General features: G+C 35.1%; 1 protein-coding gene across 2 annotated transcripts in view; it reads left to right on the forward strand.

The window, feature by feature from the left end:
• Window positions 1–19,818, forward strand: part of LOC123686458 — a 182,662-nt gene that overhangs the window by 9,989 nt on the left and 152,855 nt on the right. The window contains exon 2 of one of the 2 annotated variants that reach the window (XM_045626608.1): window positions 8,982–9,048. The exons of the other annotated variant lie outside the window; for it this stretch is intronic. The gene's annotated coding sequence lies outside the window, so the exon portion shown is untranslated. The remainder of the gene's footprint in view (window positions 1–8,981; window positions 9,049–19,818) is intronic. 2 annotated transcript variants of the gene reach the window in all.

The following is a 19,818-nucleotide window of genomic DNA, read 5'->3' on the forward strand; positions in this document are numbered from 1 at the left end:
TATTCAATTCACAGTTTAGACTCGCGGGGTTAGTTTTCGAGTATTCTGCGCACTTGACTTTCAACACAATGGGTGGAACGTCAACTGAACGGAAAATTAAGATGCTTATTGCTAAGAAAGAATCTTTATTTTCGATACTGCAGAATTTATTGGATTTGTCAAAATCATTAACAAGTGAAGTAGCTAAAACTAAATTTTTAACAATGGTCAGTTCAATCAATTCAACAAAGAATGACCTACTGAAAATAATAGACGATATAACAGAGCTTAGTTTTGAAATTAATGATGAGTTCGAACCAGACTTTAATATATTTAGAACTATTGATGAAATGTGTTGTCACATTCAATTTTCAGCGGCTAAATTGGAACGAGAACAAATTCAGAAAGATGTTTCTTCGGTTAATGTTGAACCTCAGGGAAGTTTGATACGTAATCTTCCTACACTACCAAAGATTGAATTACCGGAATTTTCGGGAAATATTAGAGAATGGGAAACCTTTTATTCAATATTCAAGAGTTTGATACATGAAAATAAATTACTTACGGATACTGATAAAGTTAATTATTTAGTAGGTCGTTTGAAAGGATCTGCGTTGACTATTTGTTCTTCGTTAGCTCCTACTGGAGAAAATTATGAAATCATTTGGAATTCGCTTGTGGAAAAATATCAGGATAAGCGCGCTCTTGCAACAAATTATCTACGCCAAATTTTAGAGTTCAAATCGATACAGGGTGAGTCATCTAAGGGTCTCAATATATTTTTAGAAAAATTTGATTGTGCGGTACAGGCTTTGAAAAAGCTTAAATTAGATGATATGTCGGACTTCATTTTAATGCATCAGGCCCTTTCTAAGCTTGATTCTGATACGGTGAGATCGTTTGAAATGACTATTAGGGGTAATGGAATACCTACCTATGAAAATGTGATTAAGTTTGTGAAGGAACAATCGAAAATTTTGGCTCTAAATCAGCAATCAACCATTAGTAGAGGTGATAGCTATAAAACTCGTAATTCGAAATCCTTTTTTGTACATCAAAATAATTCTTGTGTAGGAATGGATCGGTCGAATATATGTATTTTTTGTAATCGGAAAAATCATTCGTTGAGTAGATGTGATAAATTTAAACAATTGTCGCCATCTAAACGATATGCTATAGTACGGGATAACAAATGGTGCTACAATTGCTTATCGCAAAATCACGGGTTAAGAGACTGTCCTTCAGAGAAATTATGTTCAGAGTGTTCCAGAAAACACCACTTCCTATTACATTTAGGACGTATACGGGGTGAACTGGAAAAATATCCAAATTCGAAATCGGATTCGAATACAAATACGTTGGTTTCAACAAATAACAATTTTTGTGCTACTGCTATGGGTGATCGGGATACTCATACGGTTTTATTGTCGACGGTTGTGGTAAATGTTTTGAACGGTTCGGGTAGTTTGAAGAAAGCTAGGTTTTTAGTAGATAGTGGCAGTCAAGTTAACTTACTTACTTATAGGTGTTGTAAGAAATTAGGATTGAAGTTTTCACAATGTTCAACGTCAATTCATGGGGTTGGATCTAATTTAAATTCAATCAAAGGTGTTACAAGTATTATTGTTTCGTCTAGGTATGATTTTACTAAGAAATATTCTATTGAGGCATTTTTAGTAGATAAAATTACGGATAAACTTCCAATAGCCAAAATTGATCGCGGTGTTTTAAAGAATTTTGGAAATATCCAATTGGCAGATGAACAATTTGACGAACCAGCTGAAGTTGATGGCATTTTGGGGGCGGATCTTTTCGCGATTATTGTGGGTAATTCGGTACCCTCAGCATCGGGATCTCCAGTGGCGGTACAAACGGTATTTGGTCATATGATTATGGGAAAGGTTCGTAAGTTAGAGTCAAAGGGAGAGTTCGGTGTATTCTTCAGTTTAAGGGAGGAGTGTCGGTTAAATGACTTGGTTAATAAATTTTGGGAGATGGAACAAGTTCCAAAGAATATTTTGCCGGACCCAGCAGAAGTAATATGCGAAAATTTGTTTTCTACATCTTTTAGTAGAGATTATGAGGGACGTTTCACGGTAGCGCTTCCTTTTAAGAATTCTCCGAATACTTTGGGTAATTCTAAGACAACGGCGTTGATTCGGCTCTATTCATTAGAAAGAAGGTTGGCAAAATTTCCGGAGTTTCGTTTGAGTTATAATGAGATAATGAAAGAAGCAATTCAGTTAGGTTATATGCATTTGGTTGAGGATGAATATTTAAAAGATTCAGAACCTGCGTATTACATTCCTCATCATGCTATTGTTAAACAAGGTAGTTCGAGTACGCCAATTCGTGTGGTTTTAGATGCTAGTACATCATCCGATAATGATGTTTCGTTGAACGACATTTTACATGGTGGTCCAAAACTACAAACCGATCTATTTTCTTTATTGCTGAATTTTAGGTTGTTTCGAATAGCGATTACAGCGGATATTCGACGAATGTATCATCAAATAAAATTAGTTGATCATCAATGGAGGTTTCAAAGATTGCTTTGGCGTTTCAGTCCTGATGATCCGGTTCAGGTATTTGAATTTAATCGTTTAGCATTTGGGGTAAAATCAAGTCCATATTTAGCTCTTCGTACTATAAAGCAATTGATAAAAGAAAATGGATGTAGTTATCCTTTAGCAACGAAAATAGTTTCGACAGATGTTTACATAGATGATTTGGTTTGCAGCATTCCTTCGGAAGAGGAAGCATTCAATTTGTATTCACCATCAGTGTCATTATTCGCAGAAGGAAAATTCGAGTTAGTTAAGTGGTCTTCTAACTCTCTCGATCTATTGAATTTAATTCCTACTGATAAAAAACTTGTTAATTCGGTAACATTTAAAACAGACACAAAAATTTTGGGTATGTACTGGAACCCGGAGACTGATTATTTAAAATTTTTCTTTCAAGTTCCAGATTCAAAATGTACGAAGCGTATAATATTGTCCACGGTGGCTCGATGTTATGATCCATTGGGACTTCTTGCACCATTTATATTACACTTAAAACTTTTGATAAAGCAATTGTGGAAACGGACTTTGGGTTGGGATGATGATGTAACGGAGGATATATCGAAAAGTTGGTCAATATTAAGAAAAGAATGGCCGATACTTGAGAATTTTCAGTTTGCACGATATTCTGGTGTTGTGACAACGTCTCCTATTATGTTGATCGCTTTTGCAGATGCGAGTAAAGATGGTTACGGTGCAGTTGTTTACGTGAGAACAATCGGAGATGATGGTAAAATCGTTGTTAATTTATTATGCGCAAAATCTAAAGTATCCCCGACTAAATTAATTACAATTCCTAGATTGGAATTAGCTGCGGCTTTGCTTTTATCCCAATTAGTAAAACGTGTAACAGAAGAGTTTGAAAAACGGATTATCATATCGAAGATAATAGCATTTTCAGATTCTTCGACGGTTATTCAATGGTTGAATACTGTATTTCTGAAAGACATATATGTGGCGAATCGGGTATGCCAAATAAAAGAAAATTGTCCAAAAGCACAATGGTTTCACATCTCCGGAGTAACAAATCCCGCTGATATTTTGTCTAGAGGTTGTATTCCCTCACAATTAATTGATAATCCTTTATGGATGTCCGGTCCAATTTGGTTACAATCTTCAGACAGAGATTGGCCTATCACTAGGGAGACTTGTTTAAGAGATTCTGAAGAAGAAATAGAGCAAACTGGGTGTTATGTATCTATTCAAAATGAAGCGAATGAGTCGTTTTATACAATGTTTTCGAGAGTTTCGTCGTGGATTTCTGTTTTGCGGATTACGGTTTGGGTACTTAGATTTTTGAAGAAGCTTCCCAAGAGAAAATTTATTATAGCAGATGATTTGAAAAAAGCGGAGATCGTATTGATAAAAATTGTTCAGAATAAAGCATTCGGATCGGAAATAAGGTTATTGAAATCAGAAAAAGAGATCTATGGAAAATTACGCAAATTGACTCCCTTCATCCAAGATGGAGTTCTCAGGGTGGGGGGACGATTAGAAAATTCTTCACTCAAGTTTACTAGCCAACACCCTATTCTACTTCCAGGCAAAGATCCTTTTACGGTAAAATTAATTCAATACTATCATAAAATAAATCTCCATACAGGTTCATTTCTTTTAGAAGCGTTGTTGAGACAAAAATATTGGATAGTGGGTGGTCGTAATGTTATACGACAGCAAATACATGCCTGTAATCATTGTTTTAGGTTAAAGCCCAGAAATAATTATCCTCTGATGGCGAATTTGCCTGCTTCAAGAGTGAATCCTACAAAAGTGTTTTCTCAAACGGGGGTAGATTACTTTGGACCGTTCGAAATATCACTCGGTAAGAATAGGAAAACTCAAGTATATAAGGGATATGTTTGTTTGTTTATATGTATGAGCGTAAAAGCAGTTCATTTGGAACTCGTCAGTTCATTATCTACGGATCATTTTTTGCAAGCCTTCAAACGGTTTATATCTCGAAGGGGTACTTGTAATGTTCTGTATTCAGATAGGGGCACTAACTTTGTGGGTGCTAAAAAAGTTCTTCGCGAAATTAATGAATTTATTAATTCGGACCAATTCATAACTTCGTTTCAAAATGAATTAGCTTTGAATGGTATTGAGTGGAAATTTAATACGGCCGGGGCACCCCACATGGGCGGTTTGTGGGAAAGCAATGTTAAATCGGCTAAGAATCTGATTTATAAAGTAGTAGGTACTCAAATTCTAACTTTTGAAGAGTTCAGCACTCTTCTTACGCAGGTGGAAGCTTTATTGAATTCACGTCCTCTTTGTCGTATGTCATCAGATTCAAGTGCACCGGAAGCATTAACACCTTCACATTTTTTGACAATGTCACCATTAAAATGTATTCCATCGCATGATTTGTCGGATATCAAGTTGAATAGGCTTGATCGTTTTCAACTGATTGACCGGATGGTTCAGGATTTCTGGAAGCGCTGGAAATTAGAGTATCTAACGACATTACAAACTCGGGAAAAATGGCATTTGAAATGCTCAAATATTGAAGTTGGCACGGTTGTCATATTAAAGTGTGAAAATTCGCCACCACTGCATTGGCCATTAGCGTTGGTCACAGCGGTCCATCCCGGAAAAGATGGTATAGTACGTAATGTAACGCTAAAAACGAGTAAAGGTACCTATACACGACCTGTAGTAAAGGTATGTCCTTTACCGACCCAGTAGTCAGAAGAGTTGACTACTATATATATTTTTTTTTTTGGAGGTTAGTTTTTGTTTCTTTTTTTGGTGATTTTTTTTTTAACAGTGGATGATTTTGACAAGTTCATTCATGATAGGTATTTGATTTCAAAGTGTCTGAAATTGAGTTTTCAGGGCGGGGGGTATGTTTTAGCCCTTTTTAAGTTATTATAATGTTTAGTTTTGGCAACGTCGCAGATTCTGGGAAATCGAGACGTATGTTTTGTCAGAGGAAGAAGTATCGGTATCGGCGGTCGGAAAGAATAGTTAAAGGTTGTTAGTATAAAGTTTTCGGTGTTAATCAAAACGGTTTTGATTATATTCACGGACATTTTAAATATATTAGGATTACAGTTCATTAGAAGGTCAGTTTGCATTGTATAAGTCCCATTTTGTTCCATTTCAATCCTTATACCCTGTTCCTTTACTTCCTTATACAGTGCGGTGCTGTTTGGAATAGCAGAGAACAGTTTATATTGGTAAGACAATTTATAACATCATTTTATTGGTTCAAATATAGGGAAAATGCAACAGTCATAAATCGACGCAAAAGTTCAGGTTTATTGTACTCAAACAGCTTCAAACACTGCTCAGAGTCATTAACACGTTGTTGCTCTTGATCGATTGTGCGTGCGGCACCCATTTTGCACACAGCATTCTCATGTACAAAGATTCGCGAATGATATGATGTATACGTTCAGATGATATCTTCACAATGTCTGCTATCTCGATAACTTAACTTTACGGCCATTCAAATTTATTTTGTGAACTTTTTTGATTTTTTCGTCGGTGACAGTCTCTTTCTGGCGTCCACTGCATTCGCCGTCTTCGGTGCTCATTTCACCACGTTTAAATTTAGCATACCAATCAATGATTTTGCTTCAACTGTATTTTTTCCTTTCAAAAAGCAATATTTTATCACCACACGAAATTCTTTTTTCAAATAAAAGTAGCTACACTCACAACGCAATATCTCACCAACTAATAGTCGGACTGTTGTCAAATTTTGACACGTATCGTTTGAAGGCTGGTACTAACTAAAAATCATATGGATTTAATACTAACATTGCCATCTGTGCATCAGACCGGGGACTTTTCAATTCGCCTAATATTCACGAATGAGCACTGATTTTGATAAAATAATTTCTAAACTTTGAAGCGTGTATCTTTCCACGAGTAAATGGCATAACCTACTGACCAAAAAGGACATAAGGGATGTAAGAAAATAATACACAGTGTTGCTATTATAGCTATTTTGAATTGTATCATTCCCATTGAAAAACCCATTACGCCAATAAAATTATTAATTTATTATCCTATTCTATTCACTACGCAGTTACTACTGTGTTACTTCCTTGTAATTTCCTTTTCAAATGATTCTGTTCAAACTCCTATAACAACTAGTATATTTTATTGCAGAAAATTGCCACAGTTCTTTTCTTATCATGTGATAATAGGTATGAATTTTTCGAGTTTTTAGATAAATGTTTTTGCTCGTTTATTAACAGATATCTATCGTTCTCTTAAGTTCAAACCATGAGGATGTCAATAAATAAGACGATATTTTTATTATACCGCCAAAAAGCTTATTTCCGCAGACTAGCGTACGTTTTCGATGATGCCCAATCGAGAATTGCTTTCATGATGTGCCCAATTGTATCACGAGTAGAAGAGCAATTAAAAGTTTTTAATTACCTCCACTACTGCCAGAGGTTGTATTATGGGGGTATTCAGCATCGAAGAAAGCGTTCTGAATTGTACATTTGGGTCAGTTTTAATTGAGGATTTTTCTCCATTAGTTACGGCGTAGCCAATTTTTTCATATAATACAGATTACTGCCCTAGACAAGAAATAATAAGATCGTATTTTGACGAAATTTCTATGTCAAAATGACAGAAAAACTGACAAAGCTTTACCATGCTTATTTGAATTTGTATTCATGGTATTTCCTCACAAATTTTCGTATGAACCTTCCTACTGTTAGGAAAAAAATTATAAACATTCGTTCCACTATTTTGCATTTTGGTCATAAATAAACTAAACCGATATATTCGGTCCCTAATACTACCCTGAAAATTTCTTATCTCTAGTAAAATAAAACATAATTATCACAAAGTATCGAGAGTTGAATAGTTATTCAGTTCAAACCAAGTCCGCACTTTAATAAATCAAAGTTAATTGAAATTCAATTTTTAAATCTTGAATCTTAATTCCAACAACCAGAGTATGGGTACAATTTATATGAAAGTTCAAAAGGGATCATTTAATCAATTTCAATTAATCGCCCATTGTTTTAACTGCATTAATTGTTTCATTTATTAAATATTGGTGAATAGATAGACCTCAATTCAATTTACCGACTATCAATTAGGACTTGAGTTGGGTGGAAATAATTTTCGAAGCATTTGTTGCTACCACTGATCCTGTACCATATTTTAATTCAAGTTTTACCACGCACTACAGGTTGTTGATTTATTTAGTGGTCTCACGTACAACAAATACACATATATGTAGGTTTCCAATAAAATAAATTATAAGGGAGTTATAAGTCAAACTACTGGAACAATTGTTATGAGAATAGAAGCTTGTCTCTTAAAATAAAGATTGCGACTAAATTTTGCACTTTACATTGATGAATAAGTATTCAATGGTTTCGCACCCAGCAAAAAGGTTTTATATAAAAAAACTCTGACGTTAATGAAGACTTAAAAACTAATATAATGAATGACATCCTTGGACAAAGATCAGAGTTCAACACACATTGATAGAGAGTCTGAAATGGTCATGAAATTACGAGTAGGTAGGTTATAATATGCAAATAGACCAACAAACATTTCAGATAGAATGATTATAAAGGGTTTTCCAATAAGAGTTCGCTACCTTGGCAGCTGTCATCTTTTGACATTCGACAAGTATAAACTACGTCATTACTTAAAATGGAAATATATACACTTCATAAAAGCATTGAAGTTGTTAAAATTGGCTACAAAAATGTTGAAAATTTTGCTAAAACACTTTTCGGTCGTCGTGAAGCACCTTCTCGACCGGCAACGGTGAAGCTGGTGGAAAAATTTAAGATGTTGGGACAAGTTAGTGATGTGAAGCATCGAAACCGTGTGCGTCGCTCAAGAAAAACTGAGAATATTGCTGCTGTAGCCTGTAGTGTGTCGATTCCTCGTCGATCTTGGAAACTAGTTATGATTAATGATTTTTTATCAGAATTTGAAAGATATTGATGTAGACGACGTGAATTTTCGATAAGAATGCGCTGGATACCACACAAGCTATGAAACAATCGAAATTTTCTAATAAAAGTTTCAGGGTTATTTCTCAAAGAGGTGACCACAATTGGCCACCGAGATCTTAGGATTTAACACCTTTAGAATTTCTTCTTTAGGGCCAAGTGAAAGATGAACTCTATGCCAATGTTCCAAAATCGATTCAGAACCTTAAAGATAGAATTCTTGAAGTTATCGAGGACGTAGAGCCTCAAATGTGGGAATTGGTTGTGGGAAATTTCAAGAACATAATATGGTGCTGCTCCATAGTGGTCATCTGGTTGATATCCCTTTCTATCATTGATGGCATACCTTTCTCTTTAAAATTAAATAAACATCTATCCATATGAATTATCTAAAAAATTCGACTAGGGCTTATTTTTTCAATTATCAAAACTTTTTCTATACATCATATCATCACATATGTATAACTTACATACCGAAAATATGTTTTAGGGTACATATGGGATCAAAATACTGTCGTGTGTGGACTTGTAGGAGTAACTTCGCTGAAATAAATAAGGTAAGGTTAAATGCGTATTCTCCAAATGGAAATGTAGATCTTGTTATATTATGCGCTTTCCAAATGGCTAAAAGTGAGAGAAGTGTGAGACCTTGTGATCTGTTTTTACAGGAGGTCGTTCGTTAATTCAGAATTACCGGATGCAGTTCATATGTAGCCATAATTAATTGCTATAAATAAAAAATAGTTTTTCGATGAAAAGATATTGATGCCAACTCTCAAGTTTAGAATTATATCAATATTTCTTATGCGAATTTTATGATGTTGATTGATCAGTTGGAACCATCTGAAGATAAATATTTTCAATAGTTTCGAAAAGTGATTTGTACTACTCTCAGTTTGGGAATTTCGAATTTCACAGGTGTATATTGTGATAATTCGGTCCTTTTTCTTTGAATTTATCAGAAATATCCTAATTTTTATGCATAACGTCTTTGTTCCGTGATTTGATGTCGATATACAGATAGGTACAAAGGAAAACGAGGGATTTCTTGGATAATTTTGAGGAAAAAGCCCTGTTACGTCGTGAATGTACCCTGTAGCTCCTGGAGAAAATTTGTTGTTAGTTGGCGCCACCTGCGGCCGCGGAATGATCCCGGTCGGTAAACAAACATCGCCATTAATAATAATTTTCTCAAGTGTCGAACTGTGCTTATACAGGGTGGCCATTTGAAAACGAAACAGACGAGATTACAGACGAAATAAAGTTTTTCGATAGAAATGCTCGGACAGGTCGATTTCTGTTTCGAGGGGGACAACTTAAGATGTAGGTTACGGACGCATAGCGCTTCAACCCTTGCTGCTACAACCCCCACCCCCAATTTTTGAATAGGGAAGATGGGGTAAGTGATACCTCAATTTAAAGGTATTTTTATACTGATTTCAGCACAGTAATTGTTTTTTCATTTTATGCATTAGTTCTCGAAATATTTATGCGTTAGTTAGCTAGGAAGGAAGCCACAGTCATGGTTGTTTTGAAGCTCAAAATGTCGATTTTTCACAAAACACTTCAAGTGCCATGAAAACACCACTTCATTTTCAAATACTTAGTTAAGAATATTTCGAGAACTAATGCATAAAATGAAAAAACAATTACTGTGCTGAAATCAGTATAAAAATACCTTTCAAATGAGGTATCACTCACCCCATCTTCCCTATTCAAAATTTGGGGGTGAGGGTTGTAGTAGCAAGGGTTGAAGCGCTATGCGTCCGTAACCTACATCTTAAGTTGTCCCCCTCGAAACAGAAATCGACCTGTCCGAGCATTTCTATCGAAAAACTTTATTTCGTCTGTAATCTCGTCTGTTTCGTTTTCAAATGGCCACCCTGTATATTTCAATTCCTGTTCTTCTGTTAAAAACTGATTAAGCAATTTCGAGTGAACTGTGTGATACTCCAATTAAGTGATAACCACGAACCTGTGCAGAAGAGGTTAATCATCCCTTTCACCTATCCACCTTACCACCTTCTGCCACCAGATTAGGGGGTGAATTCACAGACACCATCTCTTTTAACTCACGAGGTAAGTGCACACAAAATTCATTCAACAAATTGCTTAATCTCGTAATAATTATTGTCGTCTGAAATTGGTTGTAATCATTTGCAATCATTTAAGTCCTATAAACATGGGCTGCTAATACTATGTTTTCGAGATACAGGGTGTCTCATGTAGTGCTACTTCTTGTGATAATTATATCAGATTGGGTAAATAAGTACAAAATTTACAATCAATTCACTCATCACAGCTAACTAACTGGATCTTTATAATAATTTGGATTTTCCTGAGGATTACTAGAAAATTGTTTGAAATTTTTTGATAGAAATCGGTAGCAGATACAACAAAACTACAAGAACCAAAAAGTGTAGTACTAGACTAAAGTTTCTCTTAATTTTTTTTTAAAACACCAGTGGTACACTTAAATAAGTTCTAGAGGAAAGAAGTGGACGCTGGTCGAGAAAAAATATCACCCTGTAGTTTTGCACTCGAAATTAGTACGATACATGATGAAAACCTCAAATTGGAATAATCATGCCAAATTTAAGTTGAATATCTTGTGAAGGGAGGTGCTATGAAAAAAAAAAACAAACTTCAATATTCTGTATCTTGAAAACAAAGCGTTTGCGAGCCCATGTTTATAGGACTTTTTCTTCTTAGAATGATCCGATGAATCTATCATTTTCGTTTGTACCTCCAATTTAGGAACATATACAGGGTGAGTCTTTGACTTGTACATTTATTTCAACTCAAGCTTCCTGAGGTCAAAGCGAACACTTTTATCGTTTACTTTTTTCTCCGATTCGATTTTTTTCTCACTTAATATAGCGGGGATTCTGGAGTTGACCGGAATTTTTATGTTTGGAAAAGATCATCACAACAATAAAAAACTATATTCCAAAAATAATTTCCCACAATTCAATTTCATTGGCTAGGGATAACTAAAAATAACATTTTTATTTTCAACAGCCTGTAATTTTTCAACCCAGCCGAATAAGAAACAATGGTAAGGGAAAAAAGTGTTTCCTTTGACCTCAGGAAATATACGTACACGTCAAAGACTCGCCCTGTATAATGGCATATATCGAAAGGGGAAAATTGAGACTTCTAAGCCATGTTTTAAGCACTATAGAATATTTTACTGATATTGATACAACATTTATTGCTCTGTATTTTCATACCGTCATTTTCTATAAATTGGCTGGTAGAATTTAATTCATCGACATCCGAAGAACACTCATTATCAATCCTTTCTTTATGGAGCTTGAGGCGCTCATTGAATTAAACACTGAAGCAATTGCTAATGGCTAACTTTTAGCGTGGGCGTTCATTTATTTCACTTGAATGAACTGAAAAGCGCTCTAATCACCAATGAAGACAACATAAATGTAAATCATAGAATGTTGGTACATTTCTATTTCGGATGAGTAGAAGGCAGAAGGAAATGAATAATTAAATCATGTAGCTTTTCTCTCCATGTTAAAAGTAATCACTAATTACGTTGGTTGGTTCTCGTTCGATTATTTTTTTTTTCATCGAGATGCGTACCGGAGATCTACTGATTGGATAAGTAATAAGTGTTTTTCTGTTTCTACGAACCGAGAAAATCTAGAACGAAACATCGATATGTTTGGTATTCGCGTTGATCTCGAAAATTCATAAGTGAACGTTTGGAAATTGTCAACAACTTGCTCCAGTTCTCATAGAGAATTATTTTTACTCTGGATAACGAAGCAGATTCTGTTTTCTGTGTTCGTCTTCTAGGGATCCTCTTGAAAAGTGCACGGCAGCATAAAGTTGGAAGGTCCCTTTTTGTAGCTACTTGACTGGTCTACATATCCAACTTGTCCAACTTCAGAGAACTTTTCTTTTCGACACTAATCGAACCACAATTTATTTGCCTCACCCTGTACTTATCCGAAAGCCTTTTCTCCATGAGAATTCTTCGTTTAATTGCGAGAATATAATCAATACGATTGAATTATTTATAAGGGAATCAAAGTATCAATACTCGCATCTTTCTTTTTACCATAACCTCTATTGCGCGTATTTTCACAAGAAAATTTTCAGATTTTCTCTATTATGTCCTATTCGTATTCGATGACTCTGCGTGTGCGTCTTCAATGCATAATTAATTTATTAATAACAGGATTAATTCATTTGCCTAATGGCAATTGATGAGAACCATTATCTTAATTAGGTACTTCTTATGCGAAACTGTATGGATACTGTTTGTTTGTCTAAGGTCTTATACTTGAGGTACTGGTCATATGTAGTTTTTATGCCAACGTTCTCATTACGCTATCATGATCAATAAAAACACAATTCTCCCATTCTATTCGTCAAAATAGAGTGATTCGTCTTTGCTTTCGAAGTAACAGTGTATTTACTTCTACATTAGAGCTAAATTTCCTTCCCTGGAGCATCTTTTTTGGTTTCAATAGAGCACAGTCTAAATAACACTTATCAAGCCACTGCTTTATCAACACACAAAACTGTTTTTCATCTATTTTTCAAACAACAACAAATCTAGCGATAAAAAAACCTTCACTACGATACTAAGTAGAAAAGAACATTGAGAAAGGGAGTCCACAATTCTAGTTCTCAAAAAGAATACCACTCAATGGTACACAAATGCTCATTATTGCTAGGCCGCTGTATATTTCAGGCAGTGATACTTATTAACCTAGAAAGAAGCTAAGAAATGTGATATAGCGATACATTATGATAGTCAGGCTCCAATCAAAGCACTGAGCTCTCCTATCATCGATTCTAAGATGGTACTGGAGTGCCGAAGAACACTAAATGAAATAGGCAAGAATAACAAGGTCTTTTTAGCCTGGGTTCCAGGCAACTCGGGAGTAAGAGGCAATGAAGAGCCAACCTACTTGCCAGAAAAGGAGCACAAACTCCTTTCATTGGCCCAGAACCTTTTTGTGGTTAGGTAAAGGTTCATACAAGAAAGAGCTTCAGGAGAAGGAAAACACCGAAAGAGAAACACTCCTGGCTTGGATCATTCCAAAAACTTCGACACTGCGTGATCCAAGAAATATCTGGATCTTAGCAAGAATACTATCTTCTCACTGGATTCCTCACTGGACATTGTCGCCTTAGGAAACACCTAAAGAAAATCGGTCTAGCAGAAAATGACGAGTGCAGATTCTGTAGGGAGGAGGAAGAAACTCATAATCACCTGGTGACGGAGTTCCTTGCCATCACTAGCCAACGAAGAATCTGCTTTGGACAAGAAACTTGTAGAAGGAAGAAATTAGCCCCCTTGAAGCTATCCCAGATACTAGAGTTCATTAAAACTCTGGAACTGGAAGGCAAAAGGTAGATGAGCTATAACGAAAATAGCTCTGATATAATATAATCTAGCGTCACTTTAACTTTTGATGAAATGCTGTTTTTTCGGATATCTACACGATTCGCTTGGCTAAATTTGATTCTATACAAATTTCAATGTGATTTACATTTATAGATGAGGAAAACAATGAAAAAATTTGTGAGAAATTTGCAGTGTTTCGGTTTGTTATTTTCAATAATGGATCTTCTTTTTATGATCGTTTTTTATACTGCTCACGACGTAATGTGTGCATTAACGATCTCAGATGCGAATTCAGTTTGTGATGGTTTCAATTATGCCCACTGCATTAAATGATCATCTACATTCTGTTAACTAATAGATATTTGAATTAATGACAACCGATTCGTAGGAAGTTGCCTGCCATACTTCTGTAGGAGTTACGTGAAGGTGAAGTTAGTTTAAAAATACCATTTCTTCAGCAGGTTCTCCGATTATGGTGTGCTACTTTTGGTATGTTATATCATATATTTTTATTTATTCATATCGAACTTCTTCACTGTTGAAGGAAACTTCGAAGAATCAATGCTTATACATAATGAAAAACATTTGAGAAAGTTTCGAAGGCATTGGTTAATTGATTAGGTTTTCAGCTTCTGATGAATTTTTCAAGTTTTGGTTCGAAGAAAGAGCTGAAAGACTATATGTTTTCCTGGAATGCTATGAACCAGTTTATAATCCATCATCTCAAGTTTATCTCCAGACAAAACACTGAAAACAAATAAAAATTTCATAAAATGAAGAGCAACTGGGATATCACAGCGAAATATTTATGGACGCGCAAGTAGAGGCACCAAACGAAATGAATCTTCTACATCCGGTCTAAAAATAATGCTCATCAGGACAAAATCTAGACCGTTCGGCCTTTCTGGACTAGATGAGCCGGAGCAAAAGAAGGATTAACCACTTATAATTTTCACTTTAATCTGAAGAGATTGAAATTGACACGATTCGCTTGTAGATTTCTGGAGACCAGTATGCATATCTTCATTCGACATTGAAAATGATTATTCATCTCTCATGTTTTATTAATGAGGTTCAAGGAAAGAACACCTCATAATATTCGATTTATTTTTGAATGGGTGAGTCTTGAAGAACTCGTGTACTACACAGGATGTTTGATAGACGTATGGTAGAATCGAAAGTTCAAATTATTATTTTTAGAAGAATATATGTGGATTACACTTATGGCCATCATATTTCTTTTGTAATAAGTATCTAATAATATTATGATACCTACTTTATATCTGGTTTTTGGTTGTCTTTGAAAATTCGTAGCAATTTATCATTATTTTTTATTGTATTAACAGGCCAATTAAAAGTCCCCTGTCTACCATAGTAAAACACATTTTCAAAATTCGATTTTATTATTCAACATAGTTGCCTTCGAGGGCGATACAGCGATTATAGCGGTCTTCCAACTTTTCGATACCTTTTTTGTAGTATTATTTGTCTTTCGCTTCAAAATAGGCCTCAGTTTCGGCGATTACTTCTTCATTGGCGCTAAATTTTTTTCCAGCGAGCATTCTTTTGAGGTCTGAGAAGAGGAAAAAGTCACGGGGGCCAGATCTGGCGAACACCGTAGATGCAGAAGCAATTCGAAGCCCAATTCATGCAATTTTGCCATTATTTCATTGATTTGTGACACGGCGCATTGTCTTGATGAAACAGAACTTTTTTTTCTTTGAATGGGGCCGTTTCTTTAACGATTTCATCCTTTAAATGATCCAATAACGCTATATAATAATCGCTGTTGATGGTCTGGCCCTTTTGGAGGTAATCAATGAATATTATACCTTGCGCATTCCAGAATACTGATGCCATAACCTTGCCAGCTGACTGTTGTGTTTCCCTCGCTTTGCATTCGGTTCATCGTGTGCAGTCCACTTAGCTGACTGTCGATTGAACTCCGGAGTGAAATGATAGAGCCATGTTTCATCTATTGTCATATATCGACGCAAAAATGCAGGTTTATTGCACTTAAACAGTTTCAAACACTGCTCAGAATCATTAACACGTTGTTGCTTTTGATCGATTTTGAGCTCGCGTGGCACCCATTTTGCACACAGCTTTCTCATGTACAAATATGCGTGAATGATATGATGTACATGTTCAGATGATATCTTCACAATGTCTGCTATCTCGATCAACTTCACTTCACGGTCATTCAAAATTATTTTGTGAACTTTTTTGATTTTTTCGTCGGTGACAGCCTCTTGTACCACTGCGTTTGCCGTCTTCGCTGCTCATTTCATCAAGATTAAACTTAGCATACCAATCAAATGATGGTGGATTTTCCTGGTGCAGACCCCGGAAACTTTTCGTCAAGCCAAGATTTTGCTTCAACTTAATTTTTTCCCTTCAAAAAGCAATATTTTATCGGCGCACGAAATCCTTCTTTTCCTTCTTTTTTCAAATAAAAAAGTAGCTACACTCACAACGCAATATTTCACAAACTAATGGTAGGTCTGCTGTCAATTTTTGGCACTTATCATTTGAAGGTTGGTACTAACTAAAAAGCATATGGATTTAATACTAGCACCGCCATCTGTGCATCAGACCGGAGACTTAATTGGTCTAATATATTCAATATTTTTATTTTTAGACAAATCGTGGAATTTCCATTTATATTATAAGAAATTAGATTAGGTGGATACGCATTGAAAGGTTCTTCTTATTCAAACTTTTTATTATGTGCCTCTCTACTAATTGGTTTTCATGATACCCTTCTTAAAGTTGTTAAATTTGTTAACGAAAAAGGATTCTTATTGTTAATAATTGAGCCAAATCAATCTCAAAGCGGATTTCTTCCTCATTGGAAGGGTTCAGAAGCTTCTATTTGCTAAACTCGGAAATACATCATGCTATACTTGAAGTCTCAATTAACGATGCAGCCGTTCATATAATCATTAGTCAAACAACGAAGAGAAGCTATCATCATTTCTCACAAGCTGATTCGCTACCAATGTGCAAAAATCAAGAACAGTCAATAACTCTCTAGTTAATAAAGATGGAGTGTTATGGTGATTCCAATAAAACTAGTAAAAGGAAATGTATATAATTATTCAAAGTTGCGAATAACATTGATAAGTGCATTACAAAGAGAAGATAAATTGTACTTGTGACATTTGGAGAAAAACTTTCATTCTACTGGTTAGACATCAATAATGATGTTCAGTAAAGAGAATACCGACTTGCATCTTTGAGAGACTGCCTATGACACTTCCTAATTATAAATAATTTCCTGTTGGTCTTCCAATAGAAATACATTTACTAATTTCAACTATTTTCCTAGGAAATGAATATTGTATTTCCTAGAATAAAAAATTTTTGATACAGATCATACTACAAAAATGGTATAGAAAAGCTGGAAGATCGCTATAATCGCTGTATCGCCCTCGAAGGCAACTATGTTGAATAATAAAATCGAATTTTGCCAAAAAAAATGTATTTTACTATGGTAGACCGGGGACTTTTCAATTGGCCTGTTAATTTCTAAGAAACATTACACCGAATAAGGTGATCGTAGGTGTTTGTAATTATTTCTTGTTGCCTCCTGCGTTAGATTTTGTTTGAATACCGGCAGTAACCCGTGCATATTACAGTATTAATTACAATGCTACTTCCTCAACGTTCGCATAAATGAATTTTTCGTTCATAATACGTGATTCTGTGATGTTTTCGCTTGGTGCTCCACAATGGCAAGGAGTAGGTACAAATGAACTTTTATTTGTTATTATCAAACGTTATCGCATTTTATCGAACTTATTATTGCAACCTTCTTTTCCGTGCTAGATGGATGATCTTACTGTTTGATATCACGTGATTTCATGAGATAAGTTTTTAATGTTCCGATATACAGGGTGATTCACCGGTATGGGCTATTAGACGTTTATGGAAAACTAATAATGATTTCGTGCTGAAAATTTGCATATTGGGGTTTGAGACAATGATTTTTCTCCCTTAAATATATTCAGATCTCTACAACTATCGGTTATACCGGAAACAGACTACTACTTCCTTATTTCAAATTGCACACTCCGTATATAATTGCATCATAACATAGCTTTTTTGTTGACAATTTCGGCTATATGCCATACCTTGGGTGAAAACTCAACGGTTCATGAGTTAATGGGATTCTTATGAAAAAAAAATGGTGGCAATGAGGACTCAATTTTTTCTTAATATTTCAGCAGAAAAAGCTTTTTTCGAAAAAATTTGTTTCCTTTTCGATTCTGTAAATACGTAGTATTATAAGAGTGTTTGAGGTTTGTATCAAATATGTACAGAGTGTTTATAAGAAGATCATGAACTTGGACAACAATCCCAGGACGTTTGAGTTGGGTCTGTATCTAGATATTGAAGGTTGAGTGACACTACATTTATGTATGTTTGAAAAAATGGATATAAACGAAATTTGAGTCTTGATAAAACAATGTTTTTTTGATGGGAAAAATACTGTGTGAGCAATGGCTTGATAACTGTGAATGTAATATTTTATTCTACTCGAAGATTTGCCACTGGAAGTAATAAACCTAAAACTATTGATCTGTTCACGATGGAGAAAGGTAACTGTCACGTGAGTATGTGCTACATCAGGTTTTCATAAGTTCGACTTTGTCCTGTGATCCGATTATGAAGGAACTGCATTTGTTGGAAAAGTGCAAGTTTTTCTTGGAACCGTTAGTTGGGTATCGTTTTACACAATAGTAGAGTATCCTATTGGAACCTGATGCCAGGAAATTTTTTCCCTACGTAAAAGATGAATGCGACATGATACTTGGTAACAATTATCGTTTTTTTTTCGCATATTAGCACAGATTCGTTATAATCGAGCTTTTGTCCATTCGAACTTGGTCATATTTCAAGCATAACACGTTGAAGGAGTGTCATATTTTACGTATGTAAAGTTATACCAAGGAATGTTATCATTATAGTATCTAGTATGTGGATTTATATGTGTCATATGCGATGAAATGGACTGTGCGATGTAGATGGAATGATTAAACTGAAATGCGTTATTAAGTTGAGCCTCAACTCATTTAGGAGCTTAACACACGTCAATGGGATAACAGGTAATTTAGGAAAATTGTTACTCATTGATGTTTAGTTTGGAATTAATTTTCATTGCAGCTATAAAACATTTTTTTTAATTTCATAGAAACCTTCAATTATGTGATGCATTTTTGTTAATTGAGTAGGACTTTAGTCACGTAATAGGTAATAATAGGTGAAGTATCTAAGATACTTTCCGGTAGCACTTTCAGATACTTTCCAAGATCCTTTTTGGCATCTTAAAAAAAGATGCAGTATCTAAAGATATTTCCATTGGAATTTATTTCTATCCAGGGACAATTTTGTCTAACAAATTCTTGAATGTACACTGTTCTCACTGTGTTATTTGGATATTTTAATGAATACATTCATATGCTGAGTTTGTACTCAACGATTGAAAAAACAGGAGGACTCTTGAGGTGGTCGATCTGGTGTTTTTCTTATTGCGTGAGCTTAAATATGCAAATGAACTAACATTATTATGTCAGAAAAATCACAGGGAATTGCTCAATGAAAAGAATGAAGAGGTTAGTGTCAATTGAAGATACGATACTTCCGAAAACTACGCCACTGAGGCATTGGAAATCTTCTGAATACAATATCCCACAACTTGAAAAAACTTCTTATTTCAACTAAAATTATCACTCCATGCGGTTATGAGAATCAAGCATCATTGATTGTTATGCTAAGTTTAAATGTGGTGAAATGAGCACCGAAGACGGCGAACGCAGTGGACGCTCAAAGGAGGCTGTCACCGACGAAAAAAATCAAAAAAGTTCACAAAATAATTTGGAATAACCGTAAAGTGAAGTTGATCGAGATAGAAGACATTGTGAAGATATCATCTGAGCGTGCA

The sequence above is a fragment of the Harmonia axyridis genome, chromosome X (assembly GCF_914767665.1).
Source record: "Harmonia axyridis chromosome X, icHarAxyr1.1, whole genome shotgun sequence".
NCBI lineage: Eukaryota > Metazoa > Arthropoda > Insecta > Coleoptera > Coccinellidae > Harmonia > Harmonia axyridis.